Source organism: Pan troglodytes, chromosome 3 (assembly GCF_028858775.2).
Source record: "Pan troglodytes isolate AG18354 chromosome 3, NHGRI_mPanTro3-v2.0_pri, whole genome shotgun sequence".
Lineage (NCBI taxonomy): Eukaryota > Metazoa > Chordata > Mammalia > Primates > Hominidae > Pan > Pan troglodytes.
The window spans coordinates 71,195,256-71,210,154 of NC_072401.2; positions in this window are offsets into that span (position 1 = coordinate 71,195,256).

The window sequence follows — 14,899 nt, forward strand, 5'->3', positions numbered from 1 at the left end:
CAAGAATGCCAGTGTGGCTGGAGCAAAGTTAATGAGAGAGAGAGCTGAAAGGTATTATTTCAGATTATAAAAGACTTCGTGAGCAATGATTTCAGTGTTTACTCAGGATGAGTAGGGCAAGATATTACAGCATGTCTACACAAATCAGTTTGTGCTGCTATAACGAAATACCTGAGACTGGATAATTTATAAAAAACAGAAATGCATTTCTTACAATTCTGGAGGATGCATAGTCCTAGATTCAGGCATCTGCAGGTTTGTTGTCTAGTAAACGTCCAGTCTTGCTTCCAAGATGGCACTTTGAATGCTGTATTTTCCAGTGGGGAGGAACTCTTGTGTCCTCCCGTGGCAGAAAAGCAAAGGAGAGAGAACCCACTCTCTAATCCCTTTTTATATCAGCATTAATTATATCAGCATTAACTCCTTCCTGAGGGTGGAGTCCTGATGACTTAAACAGCTTCCAAAAAGGCCTCACTTCCCCACACGGTTGCATTAGGGATTACATTACCAACACATGAATTTGGGGTGCCACATTCAAACCAGAGCAGGACAAATGAATAAAATTATCTGATTTACATTTAAATTTTTTGGGGGGCTATTATGTTAAAGTAGAATGTGAGAGTCAAGAGTCATAGTTGAGGAAGCCAGTTTGGAGACTTTTGCAAGAAGCAAGCAACAGAGGATTGTAGCTCTGACTAAGGCTATAACTGTGGAGGTGAATGCTCAAAAGTGGTCAGATTTCAAATGTATTTCAAAGTTAGAACTAACAAGATGTCCTGACCCCAGTGCCCTTTGTTTATTTTCTAAATGCTACTGATTTGATATCTGCCTGCCTATTATTCTCTTCTGTTCTTTTCACATTGACATGATAGTGTTTATATTCATTAATATTTCATTAAGTATTCTTAAATACTTAAATATTCTACTTAAATATTTCATTTGAGTAGAAATATTTATTAAATCCATGTCGTGAACCAAATATGCCATTAGTTTCTGAGATAATAAAACCCATTTCTAGGTTGTAAATGACCACCTAAGATATAGATTGATATATAGATACAGGTATAGTTACAGATATACATATAGGTATAGACAAGGATGAAAGCAGTGGGGGAGAACATGAAATACCAAGCATGAAGGGTAGTGGGGTAAAGATTTGAATCCAGTATGGTGAGGGCAAAAACTCAGACACTGAAGTTGTTTTCACATGGATGAGGCAAGACAGAATGCACTTTCCTTAGGAAAAGACATGAGATTAATTTTTAAAGCAAGCAGACCTGCAGGAGAAAGGGGAGTATGGACTGATGAGAGAACATTGCAAGCCATGGGATCAACATGATCAAAAGCACTGAGGCAAGAAACAGCCAGGGAGAAAACAAGCGATAAATCCAGAGCTTAGGTAGGAGCCCAATTATGGAGAAACTTATAGGATACACTAAGGAGTTTAGGTTTATCCTTTAGTCATTTATAGAACCAGTGAAGTTTCAAGTAGGGAATTCAAAAACTCTGAATTACATTTATAAAAAGAAAACTCTTTGGCAGCAAGCAGTATACAGATAGCATTGGGTAAGAGTCACAGTGAAGTGCAGACCAAAATATTTTCTTCCTAAAGAGATTACAGTCTAGAAGGATAATTTTCTTTGTAAACAAATTCAAGACAGCAAGTATTGGTGCATAATTCAAGCAGTCTGTTTATTACACAGAATATATAAATACATATTTACATACATGCAACTTTTACATTAAGGCATGGTATTTGCAAGAAATAAAGTAGAGAAACTTGTGATAATACCCTCAATGCTACGTTTTTAGTTGATAAAAACATTTGTAAACTTATTTCAGAGTGAAAACTTAAACCATCAAACAATTTGTCACAATGGCAGATGGATTTATGATTTAGGTTATATCAATGTAATGAAAACTCTGGTTGATATGACCAAAATAATGTTATTCAGAAATATAAATACGTTAAAGTCAAATGGATTGATTATACAGCGATTGCTCATTTACAGCATAAGAAAATTGAAACAGCACCTACACGTACATAGAAGAAAATATTGTAGAACTGCTGCCTTTAATATATTTCTATTTACTTAATGATTCAATTTTTGTGATACAGATAATTTTTTTACACAGCCAGCATGTTGAACAAGCCACGAAATCTGTGCTTGAGTTGTGGTTTAAATTTGATATTAGGTATATAAATGTTTATACAGAAAATTAAGATTACTGAATGATGAATGAATTTCAAAGAATATATTTTTCTAGCTAGATTTATGTTTTTATATATTTTTTCTATTCTGTTCTTACAAAAGTATAAAATTTTAGTTTCCAGAGGGGATAAACAGATATTAACCAGAATGTGTCAATTCAATTGTTCATATTTTTTAAGGTTATAATTTGATAAGGTGGCTGAGAATATATTTTAGTTTATTATTCCCCAGACTTTGCAATGTCTTTAATCTTCTTTTTTTCTCCCTCTGCAGACTTTCCTGAATGTTGTTGAAATGCCATTCATTCTTTCATGCAATAAAATGATGTTTACTAATTTCCATGTTTCAGACCCTTTTATAGGCACTAAACATACAAGGATAAAGAAACTATAAAATGATAAACTTGGAATTCACACCCTTTGTTCCTTACGGCAAAGAAGAAGAAAAAATAATTACTATAAAGGAACATATAATAGCTGGAAACATAACTACTTTAGAGACTTCTCATTCTTTTCTTGCATCTTACTTTCATTGTCTTTAATTCTTACTTTGTATACTTCTTCCTGGGGAATGTTATTCAAGACCAAGTCTTGAACACCTGAATATCTGAATTATGGTGCTTTCTAATAAATCTGTACCTGAACCACGATACCAGAATAACTAAACACCTACTAAATATTTCTGCTTGGATATTCCTCAGCAAATTCTAACTTAACCTGTTAGAAACAACATTAAATCTCTATCTTACTGCATTTCTATCCCCCTCTTCATCTTAATACATAACCAACAATCAAATTCAGTCATTCTTCTCTATTTATTGTAACTAAATATACCATTATCCTTCCAATGGTTCAAGTTAGAAATATAAGAGTCCAGGGTATCTTTTCTTAACCCTTCATTTTTGCCCTTCCAATTGCAATCAATTATTAAGTCCTTGCAATCCCAACCCCTCAATATTTCTATTGGTATTTTTCACTCTTACTTCTTTTACCCTAGTTTTTATTATTTCCTTACATTGTATTTTTGCAGAAAGTCCAAATCTATCCTCTGGAAGTAGTCTTAAATTATCATTTTAAATGACCAAACTTTACCAGGTTTACATCTTTTCAAATCTCCCAAGCTTTGCATTTGCTCACAGATTAGAAAACTTAATCTGCTCACAGGCTCAGTCACGTAGTCATGATTTGTCTGCTACATCTGTGCCCATTCTCATCTTCTGCCACTCCATGGTTTAGATTTTGTACTTAAGCAATATTGAAGTCTTTGTGTACTTGCATTAGTCTGTTCTCACACTGCTAATAAAGACATACCCAAGACTGGCTAATTTATAAAGACAAAGAGGTTTAATAGGCTCAGAGTTTCACATTTCTGAGGAGACCTCACAAACACGGAGGAAAAGTAAAGGAGGAGCAAAAGCATGTCTTACATGGCAGCAAGCAAGAGAGCTTGTGCAGGGGAACTCCCCTTTATAAAACCATCAGATCTCATGACATTTATTTACTATCATGAGAACAACATGGGAAAAACCCACCCACATGATTCAATTGTCCCACTAGGTCCCTCCCATGACAGATGGTGATTATTACAATTCATGGTGAGATGTGGTTGGGACACACAGCCAAACCGTATCAGTACTTTCACATGCATTGACTTTACATGAGCTACTTTTGACTTTACATGAGCTACTTTCTCCCAGGAAGGGTTGTCTCCCTTCTGACTACATTGTTTCAACTTCTTCAGAATCACCAGAGATGTCACTTTAGCTTTCCTACACTCTACTCCCTTTGACAGGGTTAGATACTATTTTTGTTTTGTTTTGCTTTCAAAGCACCTAGCCACTAACTCTGATTATATTATGCTGCAATATATACCTTGTATATAAATATTTCTTGATAGTAAGTGCCTTATCCCTGTCCTGTGAAGCCTCAAATCTCAATGTAAGAAAAAAATATTCTAGTATATAATTTAAGTCACAAAACTAATCATTGGATGAATAAATAAAATCTTAAACATGTTTTGATTAATTTATGTGTAGACACAATCTCTAGGATTATTATCATTATATACTTCATGTCAAGACTCAGCTGAGTAGCACACTTATATTTCTGCAGGACATAGTAGGTATTCAGAGAGCCTCTACTGATAGTATTATAGTAAGCCAGAGTCTGGACTCTTCTGTTTAAGTGTGCAAAAAAGGTAGTTAGTTATTCAGAGTTTTCAAGTCTCTATTTCCTCATTTGTAAAATTGAGATGATTACGTTTGCCATGCTGACCTCAAATGACCATTGAAAGATTCAAGTGAAATAATCTATATAAATATATTTAGGAAATAATACAACTCTCTATAGGTTTTATGTAAGCACCCTGCTGCTGATAGATATGTCTTTAAAGAGAATGAGAACTCTATCTGAAATATCCCCAAGTTACTAGTTTCCAGCCCTCTTTAGTGTTTCAAGACAGATCAGATTCCTTTGATGTTACAAATCAATACCTTAGGATAGCATCAATAGGGTAAATCCCTCCTGCCAGAATTTAAATTCCCACAAATTAAGATTTCATCTTGTAACAGCAAAAAGGTCAGCCTCCAAATAAAGTAGAGCCTTTGTTTGTGCCACAGATTTGTATAACTATACCTTAATGAAGGGTTATTAATTGACAACATATAATGTTTAAATGTTTTGTTGTGGATTTTCCCTTATATCTAAAGGATATTCCTTCTCAGGAGTTCCATTAATCAATGAAAACAGTTCTGAAGGATGCTGAATATTTATTTCAAAATTAGTATACACATGCATATACACTTATGATAGCAGTGTGCTAAAGATAATGGCTTTATCACTTAGTAGGCTAGTATTTACTGGGTATTTACTAGTATAAATGTCAACTAAAATACAATATTTTATGTTGAATGCCAATTATAGGTTAGATAAAATTTACAGAGGCATTTTCCTAATTTATTTAAATCATTTTTAGTTATAACCTTATTAAATCCTACATCTTGCTGTGTTAAGTGAAAGTTATTTTTAAAAATAAAATTTCAAAAGATGATACACTCAGTTAATAGTTGAAATTAAAATTAAAGTCTCTAAATCTTCTAACCTACCTGAAGTTCCTGAAGTACAATATTTTCTAAATTATGACCTATAAATTCTTTCTGAAATCTAGTATCTTCAACATAACCTTATCTGCATGCCTCTAGGTATAAATAGCAGTTAATAAACATACTTGGTATTATGTCACCAACTACCAATTTATTGCAGTGTTATATTTCAACAACCTAAACCAAGGAAAGATTTTGCCTGCACAGAAGTGGCCTTGCCTATCATGATAAGCAGCTGAAAAATACACATAAGCTGTATGAACCCGGCAGAATCCATCTGGTGAACCATCTGTGTGAGAACTCACACAAATTATGCCCCATCTGTTGTTTCATTTTTGCTAAGATTGCCAACCTTGTCCTCACTCCATTATCTGACTATTTACCATCCCTGTGGACTTCTGTACATTTGCTTTTATTCCCCATTGGCATCATATATCTAATTTTTGAAGCACTCTCCTCATTTCTGAAAGGAATTGATTAATGTATTTAATTTATGCAACTAAGAATTCTCTTGGGAAATAAAATAACTGAAAAGAATTACAGTAATATAATAGTGTTGTTAGGAAATAAGTGTATTATTATAAATACCAATTTCTGTTGGGTTAAACCTAAAAGTACAACTGCTCACCAAATTAATTTCTGCCTAAATATAATGCTTAAATATAAGGTTTATCAGAGAATCTCTCCCTCTTCCAATCTGTTCTCCATGCTACTGCATAATATTACTTTCTACAACATTTCTATTGTCTGATTTCCTCTGATTAACACCCATACATGGCTTTCCATTTCTCCCACAATAAACTCTGTTAAGATTGTAGATCAAATTCTCACTTCTTCACCAAACTTTCAAAGTTACACCTGTGATATGGTAGGCACAGTACATACCAGTGATATTCCCTTATCACTTGTTCCATCTTGTTCTATCTTGTACATCATTGTTCTTGAACTTTCATTTAGTACTTCTATTGTCGTGATTTACCTTGTTGTATGTCTCTTATCCACAAACAAATGTCACTCTTCTAAAGAACTGGAACAATATCACCATTTCATTTGTTTCTTTAGCATATATACCAATTACTCTGCATTCTGATCACTTTAAATACTTATTTTTTAAAAGTGTGAATACTTAATTAAATAACATACTCTGATTTTATTATAGTGAAAAAATATTAAAGGATGATGCTGTCTTTAAAAAACTTTAAAATCTGTGACTGCAGGTCTACAATACAAAGGACTCTAAGTAAAGCCGACTCACTTTCCTTTGATGCTAATCACAAAAAAAAAAACACGTGGACTTGAAATGACAGCATGATCAGCACATCTCCTCAGAGACAACCCTTGTTGAACTCTATAGAGGTGAAACTATAGATTGAGAGGTCTCCAAGCATAAGATATATTTCTATAATATCAGATCACACGTGAGGTCAAATATCTTAATAGAAAATATATAACAATTGGTCTCTATGTGTATGTGTGATACATCTATGTATATCCCTTATTTGTATCTAAAACAGTACATCTTTGTTTCCATAACTACTTTATAGACTATAAGTGTATTTGTAGAAATATATATCTTGATAGAATCAGCATAGATTTTGTCTTTACTGAGTAGATAAATAATTATAAAACATAGGATCATAAAATGAGATAAAGACAGAGTATATAAGCATAGTTTTGAAGAATGTAGACCTTTATTTTAAAGAATAATACCCATTCATCCAAATAACTGAGGGAAATGACTACACATATTGAAGAGGAAAATGATACAATAGTTTTGTGTTTCATCGTGAAAGAGTACACAAATGATTTTCAAAATTTAATATGCCTTGGAAATTAAGAAGAGACGCATAAAATACAGCAAAATTACAGTCTTTATGAAGAACAAGACTTATTACATCACATACACTAATTTTTATCAAGATCCCTTGCTCACACAGGCCTTCCCTGGTACCATATCCAACATAGCATTACTTGCTACTTTTTGGTATGTTATCCTTATTATTTTTCATAATATTTACCACTACACAATCTTGAATTTATATTCTAAGTTATTTATCTGTCTTTCATCTTTCTCATCCTTTAGACTGTAAACTTTCTGATAATATAAATGTTTTTATTGTTCCCTGTTGTGTCCATGCCCAGTTCATAACACTAAATACATCTATTTTTATCTAACTGAATGAGTATCAAGGATCTCTGAGGGTATTTTAACTTTTTTTTTCTATTTGAGGACACATCCCAATCCCGTATTCTAAACACAATTCATACTCCTAAGGATTCTATAACTATGCCCCTCACTTAATTTTTACTTTAAATTATTTTAATTTGGCCAAGCATGGTGGCTCACTCCTGTAATCCCAGCTCTTTGGGAACCAAGGCGGGCGGATCACCTGAGGTCAGGAGTTCAACACCAGTCTGGGCAACATGGCAAAACCCTGTCTCCACTAAAAATACAAAAATTATATGGACGTGGTGGCGGCGGCTGTAATCCCAGCTACTCGTGAGACTGAGGTAGGAGAATCGCTTGAACCTGGGAGGTGGAGGTTGCTATGAGCCGAGATCCTTCCACTGCACTCCAGCCTAGGTGAGAGAGTGAGACTCTGTCTCAAAAAATAAATTAATTAATTAAAATCAAATAAATTGTCTTAAATAACCATATAAATGTTATTCACATATTCTGTCCTTCTCAGCAGAAGAGTGAGAATAAAAGCAAGATCATTGAAACATTCATTGTATTTCTCCTTGACATACTATAAAAAATAAGATATCTTTAATTTCATACCGAGTAATTTTCTAAACTTCCAGGGGTGTGTTGCACATGTATTTCATGGGCCATTCCTTCTTGTAACCACTTTAAGGAATCTTTTTTAACCTGTCCCTCCTAACTGCAGTCCACTGTGATACTGCTGTTGCTTGTTACTTTCAATGACAAAAGTAAAAGTCATGCCCTGATGTCCATCGATGGGGCCACTAACCTTGCTAGAGTTTACCAAAGGAGACAAGGTCCCTTTATTGGACCTCATCAAAAGCTATACTCCTGCTGCCCATGGTGATTGCAAAAACATCAATCCCCAACGTTTCTGCCAAAGGGTTGTTTTCTCTAATTAACACCGTGGAGCTACCAATGCTCAATATTGAGACTATTATTGTTTGTCTTTTGTTATTGCAAAAATCAATGGTTTTCTTTCCCAGTGCTGTAAAAGCTACTGGCAATTACATACCTGAAGTGTATGTGCTCAAGTAGATAATTTCTCGAGTAGATAATACCAGAAAGAACAAAGACAGCTTTTATTTGAGTCTTGTCTTTTATTTCTCATGAACTTGTTGTGGACTGAGGTATACGGCCATGTCAGCTGGGTTGAGGAATTAACCAAGGGAGATATATGACCCTTTATCTCTGATGTTGACCTACCATCCTTGAAACAAAACTCTGTATCATAATATCCTTAGAACAAGTTCTTTCCCATGAGGCACCTTGTTCTGTCACATGAATCTTAGGGTGAGTGTAACTTGGTCTCAAGCTGGGATGCCTGCTACAGAAAGTACCGTGACTGAGCAACACATCGTATCATCAATGAATTTTAAAGGCTTTTGAGACAGGTTCAGTAGAAAGGGTAAGCATGAAAGCACAGTAGCTAGCAGCCTTCTCAGGAGGAACAATATTCAAAGGCTCTTTGATGAAAACCAGGTGGGTTATTTTTTCTTTTCATACTTGGAGTGAGATAGCATAGCAAGCACTTCCTCTATACCTGCAAGTCAACCAAGGCAGACATGCCGCAGCAGCCAACTATGACTCCAGGACTGTAATATTTGGAATATTTGAGGAGTAGAGTGTGAGGTATTTTCTTTATTTTAGGAATTGCTATAACAGGTCTAGTGTGGCAGGTCACAGATTTTCAAAACCTGGCACCTGTAGGAGTGTGATTTGTATTACTGGAAGAGATATGCAGTGCATCTAAAAATAATAAAACCAACAGAGAATTCAGCAGGCTGATGATCTGGTGTCACGAGACATTCAAAGTATAGGATGGTGCCACCTATTGCTTTGAGACATCTGACAACCCACCAGGGATTGGATTAAGCACTTCCAGGGAAATGCTAGATACTTCTCCAAAGACATATACCTTGTTGGCAAGCTATAATCAAAGTATTTATCTTACTCTTGAATTTTAGGGTAAGTCCAAGACATTTGTAATATACTAGAATTATTTTTAAAATTGTAAAAACATCTGGACATTCACGAAATATTATACATAAACATAAAATGTATTTTTATACATGTAAAGTTTTTTTTTAATTTACTCACTTTTATCTTATTTTTCAGAATGGTTCGAGATATTTTCTTAGCCAAGTAAAATCACCTTCTCCTTTTGTTTCCCAAAGAAAACTGAAGCACAAAATTGAAAGTTGCATTTTACTCAGTGTTCTTTTGCATGCAAAGTGTAAAGCGTTCTTTGTAAATTTTTAAGGCCAGTAAATTAAGAGTTAAAATAAAACAAGAGATGCCACAGTAAACATACAAGTTTAAAAACTCTGCCAAAACATGCTTACAGATTTGTGGGGTCACCAATATTCTCATAGTCAAAAGTAGAAAATGGACTATTAAACTGATGCTCCGTAAAAAAGCACTCAATATATCTAGAGTACTTTGTTTTGTAGTTTATTTGGAAGTACTCTTAGAGTTATTTCCGATGCTTTAATAGGATATAAAAGCATAAGCCTGTCAGGGAAGTGTAGCGCAATGCCATATAATTGGTAGATGGATCGGCATTGTCAACGACTTTATTTGAACTTTATTGATTCACCTTATATAAGGTGATACTCTGGTCCACATAATGTATTTAGCTGTCAAGTTGTAGTAGCTTTCAAACAACCAGATTTCACACTAAATCTTCCTTGTGGTTCGAGGGAGAGTAAAAATGTGGTGCAAGAGGTAACTGCAATAATTATAGGGTCATTAATTCATATCTAGCTGTCTGTCTACATTGCTCTGGTACCTAGACATTTTCTCAAGTAGATTTCTAGATCTTTTCAGAAAATGCCATAGATCATCCAACTCTCTCCCAATCTCATTTCCAATTAAGTGTTAGAAGTCTAGAGGTTGGTTATGGTACATAATATACTGGTTGATTGTTTATTATCTGTCAAGCTACATGGATGCAACAGTGATTTACAAACTGAACCTCCACATGAAGAGGTTATAGTATGGTGAGAAAAAGACGCATAAGCTCACAACTATAAGGCAACATAAAGTTAGTAAGAGAGGCAAGAACAAAATTAAAAGACTGAGGATAGTTTTTTCCAACAGATGAGTTCTACTGTAAGCTCTCAGCAAAGTGCGTAGTACACAGCATATGTTCAATAAAGGGTAGATAATGATAATATTATAATGCATATCATTATTTCATTAGTTTATGCTTATGGGATACCTGGGTAGCAGAGAACAATCAGTTGATATCAAAAGCATTATTTTTATCTATTAAAGTTATCAGAAGTGATTTCTTAGATAAAAGAGTCTCTTATAACTTTTGTATACCCTGAATAAAATTATTTGTATTGCATAAAAATGTAACAAATTATTTTCATCCATATGTCATTCCACTCATTTGTAAATCTATGGAATCTATAGGTTTTTACAGTATCATTAATTGTATTAGTTTATCCTGAAAAATATAAAACAGCCAAAACAATAGAGAGAATACTTATTATTTCAAGGATGTTCTATTTTAAAAAGCCTCGAAGATTAGTTTTTCCTCAATAAATTCATGAAAATTTATATGCAGCCTACGAAATGCTAGCCAAGGTTTCTCTCAAACAAGAAAACACTCAGAGTTCTGTTATGTCCAAGCATTATGATCCTAATTCACTCTTACAAATTTAACAGTTTTTAATATTTATTGAAATTTCTTTTTGCCATTAGAATTATATGCCTTGTATATAGAAGATACATAATAACTATTTATTCATAACATAATATCAACATGAGACAAATAACTCAGTTCCACACTCACAGTGCTGTTTCCTTAGTCTAAAGAAAAGTATTCTGTGGATGACCACCTGGGGCAGGTAAGGAAGTGTGCTTCCCTGAGCAATGATTTTACTCACTATGAAGTGTAGCTAGGAAGAGCATCCCAACTCAGGTGGTGGTAATAAGGGAGTGGAACACCTTTAGTGATTTAAAAAAACAATAATATTGACTAAACATTGATCTGCTTCTTGTGATAATCATTCATCAGCAATTCTAAACAATGTCAGTTATATAAGATTCCTCTTGTCTTTTGGTAGACCACTCCTAGCTTCCCAGCCTTGATATGCCATTGTTCATAGGCAAACTCAGTCACTTAGTCAAATATGACCATGGATGAGGGCAGAAAAATATCTGCCTCCTGTGGAATAGAAGGAAACTCTTGCTTGCCAAGAGGAAGAAGGAGGAAACCAAGCTGTGCGTGACCTGGACTTTCTTCTCAGTTTAGCAACTGTAAAAATCATTGGTTTCTTATGGAGCAAAACAAATAGAGAAAGAAAAGGTAGGAATATTAAAATATTCAAAATCCCTAATCATAAAGGGAAACATCAGAAGGGGGAAAAATTGAAGAAGAAGTGAATATAAAATAAAAGAACATGGAAATAGATTAAAGTAAAATATGTAGCCTGAAAAGGGACAATTCACAAACATGCAGATGATGACTGGTTTATTTATTTATTTTGCAGAGGAATAAAAGAGGAATCTGGGGTATCTGATAAAAGGGCCAATGGTAAATGGAAGGATCAGCACACCCATTTAATATGTCAAAAATTGTTAGGAAAAATAATTCAGTGACCCCGGTTGCAGAAAGAAAATTGACAAGTAAATAAAACGTCAGAATCTAGAATCTTTAAGTTATTTTTCCCTTCTCTATTCAATAGTGGGTATTAAAACTGCTAGCTGAAACCCAAAATTTGCCTCTGCCAATGACAATCTCCATGCTTTATTTATGCAAGAACATGGCTCTTTTTACCTTTAGTTACACTACTTCTAGTTTTTTGTTATCTTGAAAGAATATTGTGGGATTTGGAATCTCAGTTGTCTGTTTATTCATCTTAAAAATAAATTAACAGATATCTCTTAAGCATATACTTTAATAAGATATTAAATATGGACAGTATTTTTAAAATTTAAAATAAATGTTATAGAATCTGAATTTTATGACTAGTAGTATTTAACATGTTTCTAGGACTAGTTTCCAGTATATTGATGTCCAGCCTCAGACTTGTATATAGAATTACAAATTAGAATCTCTTCTTTTGAGACCATTACACCTTTGAAAACTAAAAGTCTTAATCCAAATGAAGTTTTCAAAGTTCCATGATAAAAAAGGGGATTCAGTAATACATAATTTTGGCATATTTAAAACATGATAAAAAGTTATTTTAAGTCAGATTAACATGTTAATAAAATTGCTGTTTCCATCCAGGTGCGGTGGCTCACACCTGTAATCCCAGTACATTGGGAGGCCAAGGTGGGTGGATCACGAGGTCAGGAGTTTGGGACCAGCCTGACCAACATGGTGAAACCCCATCTCTACTAAAAATACAAAAATTAGCCAGGCATGTTGGCATGTGACTGTAATCCCAGCTACTCAGGAGGCTGAAGCAGGAGAATTGCTTGAACCAGGGAGGCGGAGGTTGCAGTGAGCTGAGATCACGCTGTTGCACTCCAGCCTGGGCAACAGAGAGACACTCCGTCTCACAAAAAAAAAAAAAAAAAAAAAAAATGCAGTTTCCAAAAGTTGCATTTTACAAATGTTAGATGGTTTGATAAAATGGAAGTCTATACTGTTTCCTCTCCACAAATCTCAAAACAACCTTCAGCTCTTCAATGTTTACATTCATAGTCAACATATTATTGTTTTCTGCTCAACCATTTACTTTTTAACAATGTTAAGAACGGTCTTCCTGATCCAGTAATTCATTCATTTGTTCGACAAAATTTTATTGTACACCTACCATGGTTCAATTATTCTTCTAGGAGTTTGAAAACAAAAAAGACAAAAATCCCTTTCTTATAAAGCATATGTTTTGTTAAAGGAGACAAAAATCAATAAAAGTCATGAATAAGAAAGTTATATGGTATGTACAAAATTTTATTGTATATCTATCATGTTTCAAGCATTCTTCTAGGTGTTTGAGAACAAAAGAGACAAAAATCCCTGTTTATAAAGCATATGTTTTATTGAAGGAGACAAAAATCAATAAATGTAATGAATAAGAAAATTCTATGGTATGTTTAAAAGAGATAGGTTCTATAACATAAAAGAAAAGGGCACTGAATGAGAGGGTAGGGACACTTTGGGGAGAGTGTGGCAAACTTCAAATAGAATGGTCAAAGCAGGCCTCATGTAGACGGTAATATGTGAGCAAAGATTTTGAAGGAGATGAGAAAGGTGTATGGAAAGAAATTGCAGGACGAGATTAAAATAATTCTATGTGAGAAATTTGAGAAATAGCAATGAGTTCAGTGTGGTAAGAGCAAAGTCAGTAAGAAAGAGTGGCAGAAGAGGATATAAGAGAGGACAGACCACATAGGGCCTTCTAAAACATAGGAACTTCAACTCTTAATAAATGAGAAATGAGAAACCCAGGAAAACTATTGGTCTGAACATTTGGAAAGATGTAACTCTCATCTACAGTGATTTTTAAAAGTTCTTGGAGAAGCAGAGTACTGAGGCTTGGAGGAAAAAATTAGTTCAGTTTTGGCTATGTTGAGTTTGAGATGTCTACTAGACATTCAAATGGAGATAGAGTAGGTGAATGGATATATGTCTGGATTTCAGAAGGAGAGTGGTGTACCCTGGAGAGAAACATTTGAGAACAAATATGCAGGGTTTGTAGCATTACAGTGGATGAGATTACCAAGTGAGTGTAAATCAAAACAAAAAATAGACGGGAGAGAGAAAGACAGGAGAGAGAGCCCTGGACCACTCTAACTTTAGTGGATCAGAGTGGGAAAACCAGAAGAGAAGACAGAAGGAGCAATCTGTAGGGCAATTAGATAATCTAAAATTTAGGGGAAGAAGAGAAGGGAGAGTGATTAACCAGTATGTCATATGCTGCTGTTTTCTGTTAAGATGAGGACCAAAAAATATCTTTGTATTTATCAACATGAAGGTCACTGGTAAAACTGACAAGACTTGTTTAAAAAGGGGGCAGATAACTAACTACAGTAGGTTAAAATGAGTTTAGAATAAGAGAGATTTATGATCATAAGTATAGGCAACTCTTCCAAAAATAATTTTGCTGTAAACATGAGCACAAATGTGAAGAAATAACTAGAAGAAAAATGAGAATTAAGATTTTTAATAGAAAAAAAATGACCTGTATATCCACTAATAGGATTGATCCCAAGGAGAGGAAAGAAATGATGCTGCTGAAGGGAAGGAGTAATTCCTGGGGGATTGGCCTTGGGATAACTGAGTGGATCAGAGCAAGTACACCAATGGAAGGATTCACTTAGGACTGGAGCAAAGACAGTTCCTTCATTACTACTATGAGAAATACCTAAGTTAATGGATACAGATGATAATAAGTCAACAAATGTAAATATAGA